Here is a 15,935-nt window from a genome sequence, read left to right on the forward strand (position 1 = left end):
TCCCATTGCCAGTTCCACAAGAACAGCCTTAGCGAAAGGCTTCTTGAAGGGAAAGATGTAACTCTGTGAGATGAACTAACAGAACACAGAGCAGTTTCTCAGAAAGCTTCTATCCAGTTTTGAACGGAAGATATTTCCTTTTTCTCCATAGCCCTCTATGGGCTTCAAAATATCCCTTTGCCAGTTCCACAAGAACAGCCTTAGCGAAAGGCTTCTTGAAGGGAAAGATGTAACACTGTGAGATGAATTCAGAGAACACAGAGGAGTTTCTCAGAAAGCTTCTTTCCAGTTTTGAACGGAAGATATTTCCTTTTTCACCATAGCCATCTAAGGGCTTCCAAATATCCCTTTGCCAATTCCACAAGAACAGCCTTAGCGAAAGGCTTCATGAAGGGAAAGATGTAACTCTGTGAGATGAACTAACAGAACACAGAGCAGTTTCTCTGAAAGATTCTTTCCAGTTTTGAACGGAAGATATTTCCTTTTTCACCATAGCCCTCTATGGGCTTCCAAATATCCCTTTGCCAATTCCACAAGAACAGCCTTAGCGAAAGGCTTCTTGAAGGGAAAGATGTAACTCCATGAGATGAATTAACAGAACACAGAGCAGTTTCTCAGAAAGCTTCTTTCCGGTTTTGAACGGAAGATAATTCCTTTTTCATCATAGCCCTCTAATTGCTTCCAAATATCCCTTTGCCAATTCCACAAGAACAGCCTTGGCGAAAGGCTTCTTGAAGGGAAATATGTAACGCTGTGAGATGAATTCAGAGAACACAGAGCAGTTTCTCAGAAAGCTTCTTTCCAGTTTTGAACGGAAGATATTTCCTTTTTCACCATAGCCCTCTATGGGCTTCCAAATATCCCTTTTCCAGTTCCACAAAAACCGCCTTAGCGAAAGGCTTCTTGATGGGAAAGATGTAACTCTGTGAGATGAATTCACAGAAAACAGAGCAGGTTCTCAGAAAGCTACTTTCCAGTTTTGAAGGGAAGATATTTCCTTTTTCACCATAGCCCTCTATAGGCTTCCAAATATCTTTTTGCCAATTCCACAAGAACAGCCGTAGCGAAAGGCTTCTTGAAAGGAACGATGTAACTCTGTGAGATGAATTAACAGAACACAGAGCAGTTTCTCAGAAAGCTTCTTTCCAGTTTTGAACGGAAGATATTTCCTTTTTCACCATAGCCCTCTATGGGCTTCCAAATATCCCTTTGCCAATAACACAAGAACAGCCTTAGCGAAAGGCTTCTTGAAGGGAAAGATGTAACTCTGTGAGATGAATTCAGAGAACACAGAGCAGATTCTCAGAAAGCTTCTTTCCAGTTTTGAACGGAAGATATTTCCTCTTTCATCATAGCCCTCTATGGGCTTCAAAATATCCCATTGCCAGTTCCACAAGAACAGCCTTAGCGAAAGGCTTCTTGAAGGGAAAGATGTAACTCTGTGAGATGAATTCAGAGAACACAGAGGAGTTTCTCAGAAAGCTTCTTTCCAGTTTTGAACGGAAGACATTTCCTTTTTCACCATAGCCCTCTATGGGCTTCCAAATATCCCTTTGCCAATTCCACAAGAACAGCTTAGCGAAAGGCTTCTTGAAGGGAAAGATGTAACTCTGTGAGATGAATTAACAGAACACAGAGCAGTTTTTCAGAAAGCTTCTTTCCTGTTTTGAACGGAAGATATTTCCTTTTTCACCATAGCCCTCTAAGGGCTTCCAAATATCCCTTTGCCAATTCCACAAGAACAGCCTTAGCGAAAGGCTTCTTGAAAGGAAAGATGTAACTCTGTGAGATGAATTAACAGAACACAGAACAGTTTCTCAGAAAGCTTCTTTCCAGTTTTGAACGGAAGATATTTCCTTTTTCACCATAGCCCTCTATGGGCTTCCAAATATCCCTTTTCCAATTCCACAAGAACAGCCTTAGCGAAAGGCTTCTTGAAGGAAAAGATGTAACTCTGTCAGATGAATTAACAGAACACAGAGCAGTTTCTCAGAAAGGTTCTTTCCAGTTTTGAACGGAAGATATTTCCTTTTTCACCATAGCCCTACAGGGGCTTCCAAATATCCCTTTGCCAATTACACAAGAACAGCCTTAGCGAAAGGCTTCTTGAAGGGAAAGATGTAACTCTGAGAGATGAACTAACAGAACACAGAACAGTTTCTCAGAAAGCTTCTTTCCAGTTTTGAACGGAAGATATTTCCTTTTTCACCATAGCCATCTATGGGCTTCCAAATATCCCTTTTCCAATTCCACAAGAACAGCCTTAGCGAAAGGCTTCTTGAAGGGAAAGATGTAACTCTGTGAGATGAATTAACAGAACACATAGTAGTTTCTCAGAAAGCTTCTTTCCGGTTTTGAACGGAAGCTATTTCCTTTTTCACCATAGCCCTCTATGGGCTTGCAAATATCCCTTTGCCAATTCCACAAGAACAGCCTTGGAGAAAGGCTTCTTGAAGGGAAAGATGTAACGCTGTGAGATGAATTCAGAGAAAACAGGGCAGTTTCTCAGAAAGCTTCTTTCTGGTTTTGAACGGAAGATATTTCCTTTTTCACCATAGCCCTCTAAGGGCTTCCAAATATCCCTTTGCCAGTTCCACAAGAACAGACTTAGCGAAAGGCTTCTTGAAGGAAAAGATGTAACTCTGTGAGATGAACTAACAGAACACAGAGCAGTTTCTCAGAAAGCTTCTATCCAGTTTTGAACGGAAGATATTTCCTTTTTCACCATAGCCCTCTATGGGCTTCCAAATATCCCTTTGCCAGTTCCACAAGAACAGCCTTAGCGAAAGGCTTCTTGAAGGGAAAGATGTAACACTATGAGATGAATTCAGAGAACACAGAGGAGTTAATTCTGTGAGATGAACTAACAGAACACAGAGCAGTTTCTCTGAAAGCTTCTTTTCAGTTTTGAACGGAAGATATTTCCTTTTTCACCATAGCCCTCTATGGGCTTCCACATATCCCTTTTCCAATTCCACAAGAACAGCCTTAGCGAAAGGCTTCTTGAAGGGAAAGATGTAACTCTGTGAGATGAATTAACAGAAAAAAGAGCAGTTTCTCAGAATTTTCCTTCCAGTTTTGAACGGAAGATATTTCCCTTTTCACCATAGCCCTCTATGGGCTTCCAAATATCCCTTTGCCAATTCCACAAGAACAGCCTTAGCGAAAGACTTCTTGAAGGGAAAGATGTAACTCCGTGAGATGAATTAACAGAACACAGAGCGGTTTCTCAGAAAGCTTCTTTCCGGTTTTGAACGGAAGATAATTCCTTTTTCATCATAGCCCTCTATGGGCTTCCAAATATCCCTTTGCCAATTCCACAAAAACAGCCTTGGCGAAAGGCTTCTTTAAGGGAAAGATGAAACGCTGTGAGATGAATTCAGAGAAAACAGAGCAGTTTCTCAGAAAGCTACTTTCCAGTTATGAAGGAAAGATATTTCCTTTTTCACCATAGCCCTCTATAGGCTTCCAAATATCCTTTTGCCAATTCCACAAGAACAGCCGTAGCGAAAGGCTTCTTGAAGGGAAAGATGTAACGCTGTGAGATGAATTAACAGAACACAGAGCAGTCTCTCAGAAAGCTTCTTTCCAGTTTTGAACGGAAGATATTTCCTTTTTCACCATAGCCCTCTATGGGCTTCCAAATATCCCTTTGCCAATACCACAAGAACAGCCTTAGCGAAAGGCTTCTTGAAGGGAAAGATGTAACTCTGTGAGATGAATTCAGAGAACACAGAGCAGTTTCTCAGAAAGCTTCTTTCCAGTTTTGAACGGAAGATATTTCCTCTTTCACCATAGCCCTCTATGGGCTTCAAAATATCCCATTGCCAGTTCCACAAGAACAGCCTTAGCGAAAGGCCTCTTGAAGGGAAAGATGTAACTCTGTGAGATGAATTAACAGAACACAGAGCAGTTTCTCAGAAAGCTTCTTTCCAGTTTTGAACGGAAGATATTTCCTTTTTCACCATAGCCCTCTAAGGGCTTCCAAATATCCCTTTGCCAATTCCACAAGAACAGCCTTAGCGAAAGGCTTCTTGAAGGGAAAGATGTAACTCTGTGAGATGAATTAACAGAACACAGAATAGTTTCTCAGAAAGCTTCTTTCCAGTTTTGAACGGAAGATATTTCCTTTTTCACCATAGCCCTCTATGGGCTTCCAAATATCCCTTTACCAATTCCACAAGAACAGCCTTAGCGAAAGGCTTCTTGAAGGGAAAGATGTAACTCTGTGAGATGAATTAACAGAACACAGAGCAGTTTCGCAGAAAGCGTCTTTCCAGTTTTGAACGGAAGATATTTCCTTTTTCACCATAGCCCTCTATGTTCTTCCAAATATCCCTTTGCCAATTCCAAAAGAACAGCCTAAGCGAAAGGCTTCTTGAAGGGAAAGATGTAACTCTGTGAGATGAATTAACAGAACAAAGAGCAGTTTCTCAGAAAGATTCTTTCTAGTTTTGAACGGAAGATATTTCATTTTTCACCATAGCCCTCTAGGGGCTTCCAAATATCCCTTTGCCAATTCCACAAAAACAGCCTTAGCGAAAGGCTTCTTGAAGGGAAAGATGTAACTCTGTGAGATGAATTAACAGAACACAGAGCAGTTTCTCAGAAAGCTTCTTTACAGTTTTGAACGGAAGATATTTCCTTTTTCACCATAGCCCTCTATGGGCTTGCAAATATCCCTTTGACAATTCCACAAGAACAGCCTTGGCGAATGGCTTCTTGAAAGGAAAAATGTAACGCTGTGAGATGAATTCAGAGAACACAGAGCAGTTTCTCAGAAAGCTTCTTTCCAGTTTTGAACGGAAGATATTTCCTTTTTCACCATAGCCCTCTATGGGCTTCCAAATATCCCTTTGCCAATTCCACAAGAACAGCCTTAGCGAAAGGCTTCTTGAAGTGAAAGATGTAACTCTGTGAGATGAATTCAGAGAATACAGAGCAGTTTCTCAGAAAGCTTCTTTCCAGTTTTGAACGTAAGATATTTCCTTTTTCACCATAGCCCTCTATGGGCTTCCAAATATCCCTTTGCCATTTCCACAAGAACAGCCTTAGCGAAAGGCTTCTTGAAGGGAAAGATGTAACTCTGTGAGATGAACTAACAGAACACAAAGCAGTTTCTCAGAAAGCTTCTTTCCAGTTTTGAACTTAAGATATTTCCTCTTTCACCATAGCCCTCTATGGGCTTCAAAATATCCCATTGCCAGTTCCACAAGAACAGCCTTAGCGAAAGGCTTCTTGAAGGGAAAGATGTAACTCTGTGAGATGAATTCAGAGAACACAGAGGAGTTTCTCAGAAAGCTTCTTTCCAGTTTTGAACGGAAGATATTTCTTTTTTCACCATAGCCCTCTATGGGCTTCCAAATATCCCTTTGCCAATTCCACAAGAACAGCTTAGCGAAAGGCTTCTTGAAGGGAAAGATGTAACTCTGTGAGATGAATTAACAGAACACAGAGCAGTTTCTCAGAAAGCGTCTTTCCAGTTTTGAACGGAAGATATTTCCATTTTCACCATAGCCCTCTATGTTCTTCCAAATATCACTTTGCCAATTCCAAAAGAACAGCCTTAGCGAAAGGCTTCTTGAAGGGAAAGATGTAACTCTGTGAGATGAATTAACAGAACACAGAGCAGTTTCTCAAAAAGCTTCTTTACAGTTTTGAACGGAAGATATTTCCTTTTTCACCATAGCCCTCTATGGGCTTGCAAATATCCCTTTGACAATTCCACAAGAACAGCCTTGGCGAATGGCTTCTTGAAAGGAAAAATGTAACGCTGTGAGATGAATTCAGAGAACACAGAGCAGTTTCTCAGAAAGCTTCTTTCCAGTTTTGAACGGAAGATATTTCCTTTTTCACCATAGCCCTCTATGGGCTTCCAAATATCCTTTTGCCAATTCCACAAGAACAGCCTTAGCGAAAGGCTTCTTGAAGGGAAAGATGTAACTCTGTGAGATGAATTAACAGAACACAAAACAGTTTCTCAGAAAGCTTCTTTCCGGTTTTGAACGGAAGATAATTCCTTTTTCATCATAGCCCTCCATGGGCTTCCAAATATCCCTTTGCCAATTCCACAAGAACAGCCTTAGCGAAAGGCTTCTTGAAGGGAAAGATATAACTCTGAGAGATGAACTAACAGAACACAGAACAGTTTCTCAGAAAGCTTCTTTCCAGTTTTGAACGGAAGATAATTCCTTTTTCACCATAGCCATCTATGGGCTTCCAAATATCCCTTTTCCAATTCCACAAGAACAGACTTAGCGAAAGGCTTCTTGAAGGGAAAGATGTAACTCTGTGAGATGAATTAACAGAACACAGAGGAGTTTCTCAGAAAGCTTCTTTCCGGTTTTGAACGGAAGCTATTTCCTTTTTCACCATAGCCCTCTATGGGCTTGCAAATATCCCTTTGCCAATTCCACAAGAACAGCCTTGGAGAAAGGCTTCTTGAAGAAAAAGATGTAACGCTGTGAGATGAATTCAGAGAAAACAGGGCAGTTTCTCAGAAAGCTTGTTTCTGGTTTTGAACGGAAGATATTTCCTTTTTCACCATAGCCCTCTAAGGGCTTCCAAATATCCCTTTGCCAGTTCCACAAGAACAGCCTTAGCGAAAGGCTTCTTGAAGGGAAAGATGTAACTCTGTGAGATGAACTAACAGAACACAGAGCAGTTTCTCAGAAAGCTTCTATCCAGTTTTGAACGGAAGATATTTCCTTTTTCTCCATAGCCCTCTATGGGCTTCAAAATATCCCTTTGCCAGTTCCACAAGAACAGCCTTAGCGAAAGGCTTCTTGAAGGGAAAGATGTAACACTGTGAGATGAATTCAGATAACACAGAGGAGTTTCTCAGAAAGCTTCTTTCCAGTTTTGAACGGAAGATATTTCCTTTTTCACCATAGCCATCTAAGGGCTTCCAAAAATCCCTTTGCCAATTCCACAAGAACAGCCTTAGCGAAAGGCTTCTTGAAGGGAAAGATGTAACTCTGTGAGATGAACTAACAGAACACAGAGCAGTTTCTCTGAAAGCTTCTTTCCAGTTTTGAACGGAAGATATTTCCTTTTTCACCATAGCCCTCTATGGGCTTCCAAATATCCCTCTGCCAATTCCACAAGAAAAGTCTTAGCGAAAGGCTTCTTGAAGGGAAAGATGTAACGCTGTGAGATGAATTCAGAGAAAACAGGGCAGTTTCTCAGAAAGCTTCTTTCTGGTTTTGAACGGAAGATATTTCCTTTTTCACCATAGCCCTCTAAGGGCTTCCAAATATCCCTTTGCCAGTTCCACAAGAACAGCCTTAGCGAAAGGCTTCTTGAAGGGAAAGATGTAACTCTGTGAGATGAACTAACAGAACACAGAGCAGTTTCTCAGAAAGCTTCTATCCAGGTTTGAACGGAAGATATTTCCTTTTTCACCATTGCCCTCTATGTTCTTCCAAATATCCCTTTTCCAATTCCACAAGAACAGCCTTAGCGAAAGGCTTCTTGAAGGGAAAGATGTAACTCTGTGAGATGAACTAACAGAAAACAGAGCAGTTTCTCAGAATTTTCTTTCCAGTTTTGAACGGAAGATATTTCCCTTTTCACCATAGCCCTCTAAGGGCTTCCAAATATCCCTTTGCCAATTCCACAAGAACAGCCTTAGCGAAAGGCTTCTTGAAGGGAAAGATGTAACTCCGTGAGATGAATTAACAGAACACAGAGCGGTTTCTCAGAAAGCTTCTTTCCGGTTTTGAACGGAAGATAATTCCTTTTTCATCATAGCCCTCTATGGGCTTCCAAATATCCCTTTGCCAATTCCACAAGAACAGCCTTGGCGAAAGGCTTCTTGAAGGGAAAGATGTAACGCTGTGAGATGAATTCAGAGAAAACAGAGCAGTTTCTCAGAAAGCTACTTTCCAGTTTTGAAGGGAAGATATTTCCTTTTTCACCATAGCCCTCTATAGGCTTCCAAATATTCTTTTGTCAATTCCACAAGAACAGCCGTAGCGAAAGGCTTCTTGAAGGGAAAGATGTAACTCTGTGAGATGAATTAACAGAACACAGAGCAGTTTCTCAGAAAGCTTCTTTCCAGTTTTGAACGGAAGATATTTCCTTTTTCACCATAGCCCTCTATGGGCTTGCAAATATCCCTTTGACAATTCCACAAGAACAGCCTTGGCGAAAGGCTTCTTGAAAGGAAAAATGTAACGCTGTGAGATGAATTCAGAGAACACAGAGCTGTTTCTCAGAAAGCTTCTTTCCAGTTTTGAACGGAAGATATTTCCTTTTTCACCATAGCCCTCTAAGGGCTTCCAAATATCCCTTTGCCAGTTCCACAAGAACAGCCTTAGCGAAAGGCTTCTTGAAGGGAAAGATGTAACTCTGTGAGATGAATTCAGAGAACACAGAGCAGTTTCTCCGAAAGCTTCTTTCCAGTTTTGAACGGAAGATATTTCCTTTTTCACCATAGCCTTCTATGGGCTTCCAAATATCCCTTTGCCAGTTCCACAAGAACAGCCTTAGCGAAAGGCCTCTTGAAGGGAAAGATGTCACTCTGTGAGATGAATTAACAGAACACATAGTAGTTTCTCAGAAAGCTTCTTTCCGGTTTTGAACGGAAGCTATTTCCTTTTTCACCATAGCCCTCTATGGGCTTGCAAATATCCCTTTGCCAATACCACAAGAACAGCCTTGGAGAAAGGCTTCTTGAAGGGAAAGATGTAACGCTGTGAGATGAATTCAGAGAAAACAGGGCAGTTTCTCAGAAAGCTTCTTTCTGGTTTTGAACGGAAGATATTTCCTTTTTCACCATAGCCCTCTAAGGGCTTCCAAATATCCCTTTGCCAGTTCCACAAGAACAGCCTTAGCGAAAGGCTTCCTGAAGGGAAAGATGTAACTCTGTGAGATGAACTAACAGAACACAGAGCAGTTTCTCAGAAAGCTTCTATCCAGTTTTGAACGGAAGATATTTCCTTTTTCACCATAGCCCTCTATGGGCTTCAAAATATCCCTTTGCCAGTTCCACAAGAACAGCCTTAGCGAAAGGCTTCTTGAAGGGAAACATGTAACACTGTGAGATGAATTCAGAGAACACAGAGGAGTTTCTCAGAAAGCTTCTTTCCAGTTTGGAACGGAAGATATTTCCTTTTTCACCATAGCCATCTAAGGGCATCCAAATATCCCTTTGCCAATTCCACAAGAACAGCCTTAGCGAAAGGCTTCTTGAAGGGAAAGATGTAACTCTGTGAGATGAACTAACAGAACACAGAGCAGTTTCTCTGAAAGCTTCTTTCCAGTTTTGAACGGAAGATATTTCCTTTTTCACCATAGCCCTCTATGGGCTTCCAAATATCCCTTTTCCAATTCCACAAGAACAGCCTTAGCGAAAGGCTTCTTGAAGGGAAAGATGTAACTCTGTGAGATGAACTAACAGAACACAGAGCAGTTTCTCAGAATTTTCTTTCCAGTTTTGAACGGAAGATATTTCCCTTTTCACCATAGCCCTCTATGGGCTTCCAAATATCCCTTTGCCAATTCCACAAGAACAGCCTTAGCGAAAGGCTTCTTGAAGGGAAAGATGTAACTCCGTGAGATGAATTAACAGAACACAGAGCGGTTTCTCAAAAAGCTTCTTTCCGGTTTTGAACGGAAGATAATTCCTTTTTCATCATAGCCCTCTATGGGCTTCCAAATATCCCTTTGCCAATTCCACAAGAACAGCCTTGGCGAAAGGCTTCTTGAAGGGAAAGATGTAACGCTGTGAGATGAATTCAGAGAAAACAGAGCAGTTTCTCAGAAAGCTACTTTCCAGTTTTGAAGGGAAGATAATTCCTTTTTCACCATAGCCCTCTATGGGCTTCCAAATATCCCTTTTCCAATTCCACAAGAACAGCCTTAGCGAAAGGCTTCTTGAAGGGAAAGATGTAACTCTGTGATATGAATTAACAGAACACAGAGCAGTTTCTCAGAAAGGTTCTTTCCAGTTTTGAACGGAAGATATTTCCTTTTTCACCATAGCCCTATAGGGGCTTCCAAATATCCCTTTGCCAATTCCACAAGAACAGCCTTAGCGAAAGGCTTCTTGAAGGGAAAGATGTAACTCTGTGAGATGAAATCAGAGAACACAGAGCAGTTTCTCAGAAAGCTTCTTTCCAGTTTTGAACGAAAGATATTTCCTTTTTCACCATATCCCTCTATGGGCTTCCAAATATCCCTTTGCCATTTCCACAAGAACAGCCTTAGCGAAAGGCTTCCTGAAGGGAAAGATGTAACTCTGTGAGATGAATTAACAGAACACAAAACAGTTTCTCAGAAAGCTTCTTTCCGGTTTTGAACGGAAGATAATTCCTTTTTCATCATAGCCCTCCATGGGCTTCCAAATATCCCTTTTCCAATACCACAAAAACAGCCTTAGCGAAAGGCTTCTTGAAGGGAAAGATGTAACTCTGTGAGATGAATTCAGAGAACACAGAGCAGTTTCTCAGAAAGCTTCTTTCCAGTTTTGAACGGAAGATATTTCCTCTTTCACCAGAGCCCTCTATGGGCTTCTAAATATCCCATTGCCAGTTCCACAAGAACAGCCTTAGCTAAAGGCTTCTTGAAGGGGAAGATGTAACTCTGTGAGATGAATTCACAGAACACAGAGCAGTTTCTCAGAAAGCTTCTTTCCAGTTTTGAACGGAAGATATTTCCTTTTTCACCATAGCCCTCTATGGGCTTCCAAATATCCCTTTTCCAATTCCACAAGAACACACTTAGCGAAAGGCTTCTTGAAGGGAAAGATGTAACTCTGTGAGATGAATTAACAGAACACAGAGCAGTTTCTCAGAAAGGTTCTCTCCAGTTTTGAACGGAAGATATTTCCTTTTTCACCATAGACCTATAGGGGCTTCCAAATATCCCTTTGCCAATTCCACAAGAACAGCCTTAGCGAAAGGCTTCTTGAAGGAAAAGATGTAACTCTGTGAGATGAATTAACAGAACACAGAGCAGTTTCTCAGAAAGCGTCTTTCCAGTTTTGAACGGAAGATATTTCCTTTTTCACCATAGCCCTCTATGTTCTTCCAAATATCACTTTGCCAATTCCAAAAGAACAGCCTTAGCGAAAGGCTTCTTGAAGGGAAAGATGTAACTCTGTGAGATGAATTAACAGAACACAGAGCAGTTTCTCAGAAAGCTTCTTTACAGTTTTGAACGGAAGATATTTCCTTTTTCACCATAGCCCTCTATGGGCTAGCAAATATCCCTTTGCAAATTCCACAAGAACAGCCTTAGCGAAAGGCTTCTTGAAGGGAAAGATGTAACTCTGTGAGATGAAATCAGAGAACACAGAGCAGTTTCTCAGAAAGCTTCTTTCCAGTTTTGAACGAAAGATATTTCCTTTTTCACCATAGCCCTCTATGGGCTTCCAAATATCCCTTTGCCAGTTCCACAAGAACAGCCTTAGCGAAAGGCTTCCTGAAGGGAAAGATGTAACTCTGTGAGATGAATTAACAGAACACAAAACAGTTTCTCAGAAAGCTTCTTTCCGGTTTTGAACGGAAGATAATTCCTTTTTCATCATAGCCCTCCATGGGCTTCCAAATATCCCTTTTCCAATACCACAAAAACAGCCTTAGCGAAAGGCTTCTTGAAGGGAAAGATGTAACTCTGTGAGATGAATTCAGAGAACACAGAGCAGTTTCTCAGAAAGCTTCTTTCCAGTTTTGAACGGAAGATATTTCCTCTTTCACCAGAGCCCTCTATGGGCTTCAAAATATCCCATTACCAGTTCCACAAGAACAGCCTTCGCTAAAGGCTTCTTGAAGGGGAAGATGTAACTCTGTGAGATGAATTCACAGAACACAGAGGAATTTCTCAGAAAGCTTCTTTCCAGTTTTGAACGGAAGATATTTCCTTTTTCACCATAGCCCTCTATGGGCTTCCAAATATCCCTTTTCCAATTCCACAAGAACACGCTTAGCGAAAGGCTTCTTGAAGGGAAAGATGTAACTCTGTGAGATGAATTAACAGAACACAGAGCAGTTTCTCAGAAAGGTTCTTTCCAGTTTTGAACGGAAGATATTTCCTTTTTCACCATAGCCCTATAGGGGCTTCCAAATATCCCTTTGCCAATTCCACAAGAACAGCCTTAGCGAAAGGCTTCTTGAAGGGAAAGATGTAACTCTGTGAGATGAAATCAGAGAACACAGAGCAGTTTCTCAGAAAGCTTCTATCCAGTTTTGAACGGAAGATATTTCCTTTTTCACCGTAGCCCTCTATGGGCTTCCAAATATCCCTTTGCCAGTTCCACAAGAACAGCCTTAGCGAAAGGCTTCTTGAAGGGAAACATGTAACACTGTGAGATGAATTCAGAGAACACAGAGGAGTTTCTCAGAAAGCTTCTTTCCAGTTTGGAACGGAAGATATTTCCTTTTTCACCATAGCCATCTAAGGGTATCCAAATATCCCTTTGCCAATTCCACAAGAACAGCCTTAGCGAAAGGCTTCTTGAAGGGAAAGATGTAACTCTGTGAGATGAACTAACAGAACACAGAGCAGTTTCTCTGAAAGCTTCTTTCCAGTTTTGAACGGAAGATATTTCCTTTTTCACCATTGCCCTCTATGGGCTTCCAAATATCCCTTTTCCAATTCCACAAGAACAGCCTTAGCGAAAGGCTTCTTGAAGGGAAAGATGTAACTCTGTGAGATGAACTAACAGAAAACAGAGCAGTTTCTCAGAATTTTCTTTCCAGTTTTGAACGGAAGATATTTCCCTTTTCACCATAGCCCTCTATGGGCTTCCAAATATCCCTTTGCCAATTCCACAAGAATAGCCTTAGCGAAAGGCTTCTTGAAGGGAAAGATGTAACTCCGTGAGATGAATTAACAGAACACAGAGCGGTTTCTCAGAAAGCTTCTTTCCGGTTTTGAACGGAAGATAATTCCTTTTTCATCATAGCCCTCTATGGGCTTCCAAATATCCCTTTGCCAATTCCACAAGAACAGCCTTAGCGAAAGGCTTCTTGAAGGGAAAGATGTAACGCTGTGAGATGAATTCAGAGAAAACAGAGCAGTTTCTCAGAAAGCTACTTTCCAGTTTTGAAGGGAAGATATTTCCTTTTTCACAATAGCCCTCTATAGGCTTCCAAATATCCTTTTGCCAATTCCACAAGAACAGCCGTAGCGAAAGGCTTCTTGAAGGGAACGATGTAACTCTGTGAGATGAATTAACAGAACACAGAGCAGTTTCTCAGAAAGCTTCTTTCCAGTTTTGAACTGAAGATATTTCCTTTTTCACCATAGCCCTCTATGGGCTTCCAAATATCCCTTTGCCAATACCACAAGAACAGCCTTAGCGAAAGGCTTCTTGAAGGGAAAGATGTAACTCTGTGAGATGAATTCAGAGAACACAGAGCAGTTTCTCAGAAAGCTTCTTTCCAGTTTTGAACGGAAGATATTTCCTCTTTCACCATAGCCCTCTAAGGGCTTCAAAATATCCCATTGCCAGTTCCACAAGAACAGCCTTAGCGAAAGGCCTCTTGAAGGGAAAGATGTAACTCTGTGAGATGAATTAACAGAACACAGAACAGTTTCTCAGAAAGCTTCTTTCCAGTTTTGAACGGAAGATATTTCCTTTTTCACCATAGCCCTCTATGGGCTTCCAAATATCCCTTTACCAATTCCACAAGAACAGCCTTAGCGAAAGGCTTCTTGAAGGGAAAGATGTAACTCTGTGAGATGAATTAACAGAACACAGAGCAGTTTCGCAGAAAGCGTCTTTCCAGTTTTGAACGGAAGATATTTCCTTTTTCACCATAGCCCTCTATGTTCTTCCAAATATCCCTTTGCCAATTCCAAAAGAACAGCCTAAGCGAAAGGCTTCTTGAAGGGAAAGATGTAACTCTGTGAGATGAATTAACAGAACAAAGAGCAGTTTCTCAGAAAGCTTCTTTCTAGTTTTGAACGGAAGATATTTCATTTTTCACCATAGCCCTCTAGGGGCTTCCAAATATCCCTTTGCCAATTCCACAAAAACAGCCTTAGCGAAAGGCTTCTTGAAGGGAAAGATGTAACTCTGTGAGATGAAATAACAGAACACAGAGCAGTTTCTCAGAAAGCTTCTTTATAGTTTTGAACGGAAGATATTTCCTTTTTCACCATAGCCCTCTATGGACTTGCAAATATCCCTTTGACAATTCCACAAGAACAGCCTTAGCGAAAGGCTTCTTGAAGGGAAAGATGTCACTCTGTGAGATGAACTAACAGAACACAGAGCAGTTTCTCAGAAAGCTTCTATCCAGTTTTGAACGGAAGATATTTCCTTTTTCTCCATAGCCCTCTATGGGCTTCAAAATATCCCTTTGCCAGTTCCACAAGAACAGCCTTAGCGAAAGGCTTCTTGAAGGGAAAGATGTAACACTGTGAGATGAATTCAGAGAACACAGAGGAGTTTCTCAGAAAGCTTCTTTCCAGTTTTGAACGGAAGATATTTCCTTTTTCACCATAGCCATCTAAGGGCTTCCAAAAATCCCTTTGCCAATTCCACAAGAACAGCCTTAGCGAAAGGCTTCTTGAAGGGAAAGATGTAACTCTGTGAGATGAACTAACAGATCACAGAGCAGTTTCTCTGAAAGCTTCTTTCCAGTTTTGAACGGAAGATATTTCCTTTTTCACCATAGCCTTCTATGGGCTTCCAAATATCCCTTTGCCAATTCCACAAGAACAGCCTTAGCGAAAGGCTTCTTGAAGGGAAAGATGTAACGCTGTGAGATGAATTCAGAGAAAACAGGGCAGTTTCTCAGAAAGCTTCTTTCTGGTTTTGAACGGAAGATATTTCCTTTTTCACCATAGCCCTCTAAGGGCTTCCAAATATCCCTTTGCCAGTTCCACAAGAACAGCCTTAGCGAAAGGCTTCTTGAAGGGAAAGATGTAACTCTGTGAGATGAACTAACAGAACACAGAGCAGTTTCTCAGAAAGCTTCTATCCAGTTTTGAACGGAAGATATTCCCTTTTTCACCATAGCCCTCTATGGGCTTCAAAATATCCCTTTGCCAGTTCCACAAGAACAGCCTTAGCGAAAGGCTTCTTGAAGGGAAACATGTAACACTGTGAGATGAATTCAGAGAACACAGAGGAGTTTCTCAGAAAGCTTCTTTCCAGTTTGGAACGGAAGATATTTCCTTTTTCACCATAGCCATCTAAGGGCATCCAAATATCCCTTTGCCAATTCCAAAAGAACAGCCTTAGCGAAAGGCTTCTTGAAGGGAAAGATGTAACTCTGTGAGATGAACTAACAGAACACAGAGCAGTTTCTCTGAAAGCTTCTTTCCAGTTTTGAACGGGAGATATTTCCTTTTTCACCATAGCCCTCTATGGGCTTCCAAATATCCCTTTTCCAATTCCACAAGAACAGCCTTAGCGAAAGGCTTCTTGAAGGGAAAGATGTAACTCTGTGAGATGAACTAACAGAACACAGAGCAGTTTCTCAGATTTTCTTTCCAGTTTTGAACGGAAGATATTTCCCTTTTCACCATAGCCCTCTATGGGCTTCCAAATATCCCTTTGCCAATTCCACAAGAACAGCCTTAGCGAAAGGCTTCTTGAAGGGAAAGATGTAACTCCGTGAGATGAATTAACAGAACACAGAGCGGTTTCTCAGAAAGCTTCTTTCCGGTTTTGAACGGAAGATAATTCCTTTTTCATCATAGCCCTCTATGGGCTTCCAAATATCCCTTTGCCAATTCCACAAGAACAGCCTTGGCGAAAGGCTTCTTGAAGGGAAAGATGTAACGCTGTGAGATGAATTCAGAGAAAACAGAGCAGTTTCTCAGAAAGCTACTTTCCAGTTTTGAAGGGAAGATATTTCCTTTTTCACCATAGCCCTCTATGGGCTTCCAAATATCCCTTTTCCAATTCCACAAGAACAGCCTTAGCGAAAGGCTTCTTGAAGGGAAAGATGTAACTCTGTGAGATGAATTAACAG

The sequence above is a fragment of the Chlorocebus sabaeus genome, chromosome 6, assembly GCF_047675955.1.
Source record: "Chlorocebus sabaeus isolate Y175 chromosome 6, mChlSab1.0.hap1, whole genome shotgun sequence".
Classification (NCBI taxonomy): Eukaryota; Metazoa; Chordata; class Mammalia; order Primates; family Cercopithecidae; genus Chlorocebus; species Chlorocebus sabaeus.